The sequence below is a fragment of the Mus caroli genome, unplaced genomic scaffold (assembly GCF_978045245.1).
Source record: "Mus caroli unplaced genomic scaffold, Mus_caroli_1 scaffold_9, whole genome shotgun sequence".
In the NCBI taxonomy this organism is placed as follows: Eukaryota; Metazoa; Chordata; class Mammalia; order Rodentia; family Muridae; genus Mus; species Mus caroli.
Window position 1 is genome coordinate 30672500 of NW_028227264.1, and position 8790 is coordinate 30681289.

Here is an 8790-nt window from a genome sequence, read left to right on the forward strand (position 1 = left end):
TGAAAATTCTCCTGAAGGAACTTAAAAAATTCAATACTGACACAATTTCTTTTCCCTCAGGAAACCCTTAGATTCATTTTGCACATCTTTTGCTGATCAGGTCTGTCCACTTAGATCATTGAAGATAATCACCTTAAAGTTCACGGATTGCCAGTTCTATCTATCTACAAAATATCTTCACAAAATTAATGTTTAATGTTTAGTCAATGACCATATACAAGAACTCAGCTAAGTTGAGACAGAATCACCACAGCTTCCTAAAATCTAATGCAAACATGTAGACCAAAGAATAGATTAATAAAACTAGGATGCACTAATTTTCTCTTTGCCATTGAGATGAATGAGTACTAGAATATTGTAGTTGTATGGAGACAGTATTTGTGTTTATAATGAGTATCACCTTGAGTCTCATGCAATCTAGGGAGATGAGCCCAAAAATTTATGGACAAACTGAACATCATCTGAAGACGGCCAGAGACTTCCCTGAGAGTCTCTCAGTCACATTCTGATCAAAAGCATTACTATCACATCTATGCTACTTTCATGACCAGTTATAGTAGGAGCAACCCAGATGAGGCATGACAAGTTGTATCTCTGGGTTATCAATGGAGAAGTAATCAAAATAGCATGGAGGGTTGATAATTGCCTAACTCTGATGATCTTAGGCTTATTATAAATATTAAGGTTTGGAGAGTGTGGCCAGGCGGCTCGGACCGAGCAGGGCTTTCCTTGCCAGTGGATTGTGTAGAGTGTACAGCCAGTCTCTTGTCTTCTGTTCGACATGGCATCTTCTGATATTCAGGTGAAAGAGCTGGAGGAGCGCGCCTCAGGCCAGGCTTTTGAGCTGATTCTCAGCCCTCAGTCAAAAGAATCTGTCCCCGATTTCCCCCTTTCCCCCCCAAAGAAGAAGGACCTTTCCCTGGAGGAAATCCAGAAGAAATTAGAAGCTGCAGAGGAAAGACGCAAGTCTCATGAGGCGGAAGTCTTGAAGCAGCTCGCGGAGAAGCGGGAGCATGAGAAGGAGGTGGTCCAGAAAGCCATCAAGGAGAACAACAACTTCAGCAAGATGGCGGAGGAGAAGCTGACCCACAAAATGGAGGCTAACAAAGAGAACCGGGAGGCGCAGATGGTGGCCAAGCTGGAGCGCTTGCGAGAGAAAGACAAGCACGTGGAAGAGGTGCGGAAGAACAAAGAATCCAAAGACCCCGCCGATGAGACTGAGGCTGACTAAGTTGTCCCGAGAGCTGACTTTCTCCCCGACCCCGTCGTCCTAAATATCCAAAGACTGTACTGGCCAGTGTCATTTACTTTCCCTCCTGAAAGATAGTCTAGAAGCCGATGTAGGACCATATAGGTAGATCCAGACCGTGAGATGTTTTAGGGGCTCAAGGGGAGAAACTGAAAGTGTTTTACTCTTTTTTAAAGTGTTGGTCTTTCTAATGTAGCTATTTTTCTCGTTGCATCTTTTCCACTCGGGCACAATCGGTGTGCTGGGTTAATGGCTAGTACTGTATTGACTGTGGAAGACGTTTGTGAAGAGTACGTAGTGGCTTCTTCCAACCCATTAGATGCTGAATATCTGTTCACCTTGCGATCCCAATTCTGTCCCAATCTCACCAGATGCTACAGTACTTGAATGGTTAATAAACTGCACAGTGCTGTTTAAAAAAAAATAAAATAAAATAAAAATAAAAAAAATAAATATTAAGGTTTTATATCTTTTATTTTGACACTTTATGGTCTAAGTGGAGTAAAAACCCCAAAATAATACCATATCACTGTAATAAGACTGTGGCTTATTCCTGCTAAAAGGCCTTCCTTACTGCCATGGCTTCCTACCTGCTGCCAAAACTTCCTTGCCAAAATTAGGATTGTATCTCCCTGAACTATAGGCCAAAATTCTTCCTCTCTTTGCTTCCTTCTTGTCAGGTAGTCACAGTATCAACACGTAATCAACATAGAAAAGTGACACTTGAAAGTAAGGCCACTTACAGCCTATTTGTTCTTAGGTCTTTAGCACTTGCATGTGAAAAGCTGTGGGATCCTAGGAATATGTGGATAGAAAAGCCCTAACATTTGTAAGGAAAGCTCAGTGGGAAAACCTGGTGTGTTATTTAAAAGACCAAATTGCCAGGATAAATGCAAATGGTCCAAGTCTGGCTTGTGTAGTTTCAGAGGGGAGACATGACCTCTACCAGAAACTGAGCTAGATGCCATTTATTTTGCATTTTGGCAGCAGGTATGGCTGTATCCTACTAATCTCCTGAGAACATGAGCAATGCTGAACTTAAAAGCCCACTTTACAGAATAGTAATGCTTACTTCATTCCATTGTATATTCTTTAATTTACAATGGACAATATATAATGACATAAGAAGCCTTAGCTTCTTCCAGCCTTTCTCTAATTCAACCATAGGGGTCATTCCTCAGAAAATTAGAAATAGATCTTCCTGAAGACCCAGTTATACCATTCTTGGGCATATACCCAAAAGATGCTTCACCATACCACAGGGACACATGCTTCACTACATTCATACCAGCCTTATTAGAAATAGCCAGAAACTGTAAACAACCCAGATGTCCCACAATGGAAGAAGGGATACAGAAAATGTGTTTTATTTACACAAAGAAATACAGTTCAGCTATTAAGAATAAGAACAACATGAGTTTTGCAAGCAAATGGATGGAACTAGAAAATATCATCTTAAGTGAGGTAACTCAGATCCAAAAGAACATGCATGGTGTGTACTCACTAATAAGTTGGATATTGGCCAAAAAAGTACAGAAGACATAGGACACAATTCGCAGAACTCAAGAATGTTAACAAACAGAAGGGCCCAAGTGATGATGCTTCAATCCCACTTGGGAGGAAGGAGAGAACAATCACAATTGTGGAAGGCAGAGAGATGGAGGGACCTAGGTTGGAGAGGGTTCAGGAAGGGAAAAAACTGGTACAAGATCAGGTATTGGGATTGGGGAGAGGAGACAGGAGGGAGGCCCTGAGATCCAGCAGAATGAATGGAAATATGGAACCTAGGGGGTGGAGGTGGGGGGTGGAGGGTTGGGGAATCCTCTAAAAATTAATAGAGACCTGGGAGATGAGAGACTCTCAAGACTCAAAGGGAGGACCTTAGATGAAATACCCAACAGTGGGGAGAGGTAAGTCGTAGAGTCTACCTCCAGTAGAAAAGACAGCATAAAGTGGAGGGATGGGTTGCCATCTCACAGTCAAAAACTCTGATCCAGAATTATTCCTGTCTAAAAGAACTGCAGGGACAAAAATGAAGAAGACTGAGGGAAGGGAGGTCCAGTGACCAGCCCAACTTGTCATCCATCTCAGGAGGAAGCTCCAAGGCCTGACTGATGCTATGGTGTGCTTACAGACAGGAACCTAGCATGGCTGTCCTCTGAGAGGTCCAATAAGCAGCCGACTAAAACAGAAGCAGATATTTACACCCAACCATTAGACTGAACTTGGGGATCCCTGTGGATTTTCCCTATTCTTTTTTTTTCTTTTTTTATAGTATATATTTTCTCCATTTACATTTCAAATGCTATCCCTTTTCATAGTTTCCTCTGAAAGTCCCCTATATCCTCCCCTGCCCTGCTCCCCAACCCACCCACTTTCACTTCCTGGCCCTGGAATTCTCCTGTATTAGGGCATATAATCTTTGCAAGACCAAGGGCCTCTCATCTCATTGATGATCCACTAGGCCATTCTCTGCTACATATGCAACTGGAGATCCAAGCTCTGGAGAGTACCAGTTAGTTCATATTGTTGTTCCACCTATAGGGTTGCAGACCCCTTTAGCTCCTTGGGTACTTTCTCTAGCTTCTTTATTGGGGGCCCTGTGTTCCATCCAGTAGATAATTGTGAGCATCCACTTCTGTATTTGCCAGGCACTGGCATAGCCTCACAAGAAACATCTATATCAAGGTCCTTTCAGCAAAATCTTGCTGGCATATGCAATAGTGTCTGGGTTTGGTGGTTGTTTATAGGATGGATCCCTGGGTGGGGCAGTCTCTGGATGGTCCTTCCTTCCATCTCAGCTCTGAACTTTGTCTCTTTAACTCTTTCCTTGGGTATTTTGTTCCCCATTCTAAGAAGGAATGAAGTATCCACACTTTGTTCTTCCTTCTTCTTGAGTTTCATGTGTTTTACAAATTGTATTTTGGGTATTCTAAGTTTCTGGGCCAATATCCACTTATCAGTGAGTGAATAGGATGTGTGTTCTTTTGGGATTGGGTTAACTCACTCAGGATGTTATCTTCCAGAAGCATCCATTTGCCTAAGAATTTAATAATTTCATTGTTTTTAATAGCTGAGTAGTACTCCATTGTGTAAATGTACCACATTTTCTGTATCCATTCCTCTGTTGAGGGACATCTGGGTTCTTTCCAGCTTCTGGCTATTATAAATAAGGCTGCTATGAACATAGTAGAACACGTTTCCTTATTACTAGTTGGAACATCCTCTGAGTATATGCCCAGGAGTGGTATTGCTGGATCCTCTGGTAGTACTATGTCCAATTTTCTGAGGAAACACCAAACTGCTTTCCAGAGTGGTTGTACCAGCTTGCAATCCCACCAGCAATGGAAGATTGCTCCTCTTTCTCCACATCTTCACAAGTATCTGCTGCCACCTGAATTTTTGATCTTAGCCTTTCTGTCTGGTTTGAGGTAGAATCTCAGGGATATTTTGATTTGCATATCCCTGATGATTAAGGATGCTGAACATCTTTTCACTATTCTTATTAGACACCAGCAGCCTTAATGTTTAGAATTCTAGGAATGACTGGCCCTACCAGTATGTGAACTCATTTTATAACCTTTTGTTTCATGTTTATGTGGTCCAAAACATACCCAGGCAGCATACATGTTTTTAAATCTAGTGGGATTTATATATCTATTCTGGTATAATAGTATACCCTCTGGGAAATAATGACTGTAAAGCAGAAATTTCTGAAGCGATTGAATCTACTGGTTGTCAAATTTACACCAAAATATATTGCTTCTAAGTTATAACTTTCATCACCTCTCCCCATAAACTCATTGTTATCTAATAATACTAAATGATTTCACAATACATTCAAATGTTTGCAACACTTTTAAAAGTCTGAAGTCCAAGTTGCTTCTGAGAACCAATGCAATCTCTTAGCTATAACAGATACCAGGAAGAAGTAAGCAGGGTCCCTCTGACATTATTACTCTTAACCCCATGTTTTCTAATTGCTAAGTCAAAAACTATTGTTGTAGGCACATATGTTATTTGGAGATGTGTCTTCCTCCATCAGGAACCTTAGCACTACTTACAGGAAGGCACATAATTGCTTCCTTAGGCTGGTGGCTTTAAACTGCACATTATGTGATTACATGGTAGAACCAATTTACACCATGGTAATATCTCTCCTTTGTTACAGTGTAGATCACTTAGTATAACATGATGATGCTCACTAGATTACTATACCAAGGAAGGTAAACTCATATAGATGGCATATTAATTTTTTATCACAATATCATTTTGAAGGTGAAAGTCTACTGTTGCCATTTTCTGCTAAATAGTTGATTCCTTGTGAGGTAGGACCAGACAGTATACTCAATATAGGTCTGTGATCCTGACTTATTGTATAAATTTCAACAGATAAAAGAGAATATACCAAGAAATGGAAAACCAAAAATAGTGGGTATTCTTTCATAGAGCAAATTGCTAGTGCCCATATACAGTGTTCAGTTGATACAGTGACTTCTTTCTGATGTACATTGTCTTACTCAGGGTTTGTATTCCAGTACAAGTCATTATGACCAAGAAGCTAGATGGGGAAGAAAGTGTTTATTCACCTTACACTTCCATGGTGCTATTCATCACCAAAGGACATCAGGACAGGAACTCACACAGGGCAGGGACTTGCAAGCAGGAGCTGATGCAGAGGTACTGGAGAGCTACTGCTTACTGGATTGCTTCCCCTGGCTTGCTCAGCTTGCTTTTTTATAGAACCCAGGACTACTAACCTAGGGATGACACTACCTACAATGGGCTGGGACCTCCCCTTATTGATCACTAATTGAGAAAATGCCTTACAGCTGGATCTCATGGAGGCATTTTCTCAAGCGAGGCTCCTTTCTTTGTGATAACTCAGCTTGTGTCAAGTTGACACACAAAACCAGCCAGTACATATATTAAATTTGCTATTCCAAGATGTTCTCATTCTTGAGCCACTTTTGTAGGACAATCCACATCCCTGTTATCTAGACCTCATAAACTTGAACTCATTGTGTTGCACTAGGATTCTGACCCGTCCAGCAGGTCGAGGGGACCTTCTCCTAAGAACCAAATGGGGGGAGGGAGAGACGGAAACCAAGTGAGAGAAATGACAAGTAAACAGTCTGAGAAGCATCAAGGTCTCACTGTATTCAGCAAAGCTCAAAGCTTAAATGCACAAGCAAAGGGGCAAGTACTTCTCAGCAGGAGGAATGGGGCAATGGGAAATGCACAAGCAAAGGAGGAAGTACTTCTCAGCAGGAGAGATGGGGCAGCGGAAAATTTTCTTTTGGCGACTACATGACTACATGGGGAATCAGGAACTTGGTGGTATCAGGGTACATCTTGTGGTCAGGACATCTGGCGCTGACTTAGGGCTAGAACATTCTGTGGTTGTTTTCGGAGCGGTGCATCGGTGGCCCACTTTTGGCCCCCTTTTCTTCTGGGGCGGGGGGAGAGGCCCAATTCAGAGATCAGGACAATTGTGTTGTCTTAATAGCTCCCAACAGGATTCTAACCAACATAGATACTTTTAAAGAGCTGAATTATATTAAAGATGCAATCTACCAATAACCACTTGGAAAGGCAATGAAAATAGCTTTATAGTTAATAAAAAAATAATTGTAGGTATACATTTTTACATAAGACAAACCTTTAGATAATGATGTCATTCATTTGAACAGTGGCAAATGTTCAAAGACTAAATTATACTAAACTTATGAAAACCGTTTCAGAACACTGAAGAGTAGAACTTCTCCAGCATGCCTTTTAAGCCAGAATTTCCTTGATAATAAATCCAGGTAAAAACATTATATAAAAAATATTTAGATCACCATTATTGATGGAGATATTTACATACATATTATATATGCTAACTTTTCTAAACTATTTATTTGAAGATATAACCCAAAATGTATTAAATAATAAATGTTTATGTTGAAGTCGAACATATTATAAGAATGTGTGATTAGTTAGACACTAAAATGGCAACCAATGTCATATCCTATAAACTTAGGAACTAAGTCAAATGATGTCCCACTTCCCCTTTATCATCCACAATCCCCCCATCCCAAATCCATACTCCCCTCTCCCCTTTGCCTCCACGAGTGTGTAAACGAATGGAATGGTTAATTAAAAAGAAAAGAAAATGTTTTCCTAAGACAGATGATTAGGAAAACATTTGTTTTGGAAATAAACTCATTTATTCATGAAATTAATTTATTTCTAACTTTAGTGACCCAGAGTAAATATTGTGGTGAAATATTGACATGTCTAGTGTTAATTTTTAGTCTTTAGTTTATTTCTCAGGCATTATCTTTGGAAAATGCTACACTCCATTGAGCATCTGCTGCCCCACTACTGTTGTTGACTGTGTGGCCATCACTGAGCTTTCTTACCTTAGGATATTGTACGTATATTCCAAATTCCCAGGAAAATATAAACTAAAAATACTTTGAAAAATAAAATATAAACAATGCATTTGATAAAATCAAACATCAATTTCTGATTAATCAAACAAATAAAAAACTTGCTATAACTAGGCAAACCTGAGAAATTGTTCAGTCTTTCATGGGGTATTTTACAACCATTATATTTGATGGTGCAAAACAATGCATAGAAAAAGAAGACAGGAACTATTCTCATTAGTCAAGTTTCATTTCCTTTGAGGTTTATTTCATGAACGGCTAGACTTTCATCTGAAATCTTACACTGGAACAATTTAGTGTTATGGTTTATTACATTCGAAGACCATATACTATGAGTCAGTCCATATTACCTACAAAGGGAAGTCTTATAGAGTCCCTCAGCTAGTGAAAGGATGTCTTGAGTATGTGCACCAGTTTTATCTTTTTCAATCATTGTGTAAGAAACCCCATATTAGACTTCCCAGATGAACTCTATCAACATGCAGGAGCTCTGAAATACAATCTCATTATTTAGGTCAGTATTTTGAAGCAAATTACTATTTATTGATAGATAACTGCTAGGACTAAGTGAAAAACCTCATTTAGCATTAATGATGAATGTAGAAATCTGTAAACTTGTTATTTATAATCCACTAGTGATTCAACTCACCTTCTTTTTAGATGTACTATAAACGTTTCTAAAATATAGTACCTATTTATTCCTACCAACAATGAACTTTAAAGTATATTTTAGCTGAAGCCATTTTAGGTATAAAATATCCCTTACAAATTCTTGTGCTTCAATATGTGAGCCAGATTAGCAGGGATGTTTGGAGAATGCATGGAATTTGAGAGATATAACACCTGTTTGGCAGACAGAGCCATAATGGGGTGGGTCTTGGCCTGGCCCTTCTTCCAGTCTCACCTCTGTTTTCTCATTCACTTAGATGGAGGAAGCTGTGTGTGCTATAGAGGGTACTGCTATGAACTGCTGTAGCTGCCATACATTGCTCATAGACTTCACCCTCTAAAACTGTCAGTCAAACGCTTTCCTGCATGTAGTTTTAAATAAGAAATGGCCCCTGTTGTATAGATTCATGTATTTGAACATTTGTTCTCTAGCTG

At 39.7% G+C, this 8790-nt stretch overlaps 1 pseudogene; it reads left to right on the forward strand.

The window, feature by feature from the left end:
- Positions 1 to 694: 694 nt before the first annotated feature.
- On the forward strand, positions 695 to 1653 carry LOC110303641 (stathmin pseudogene; annotated as a pseudogene).
- Positions 1654 to 8790: the final 7137 nt, after the last annotated feature.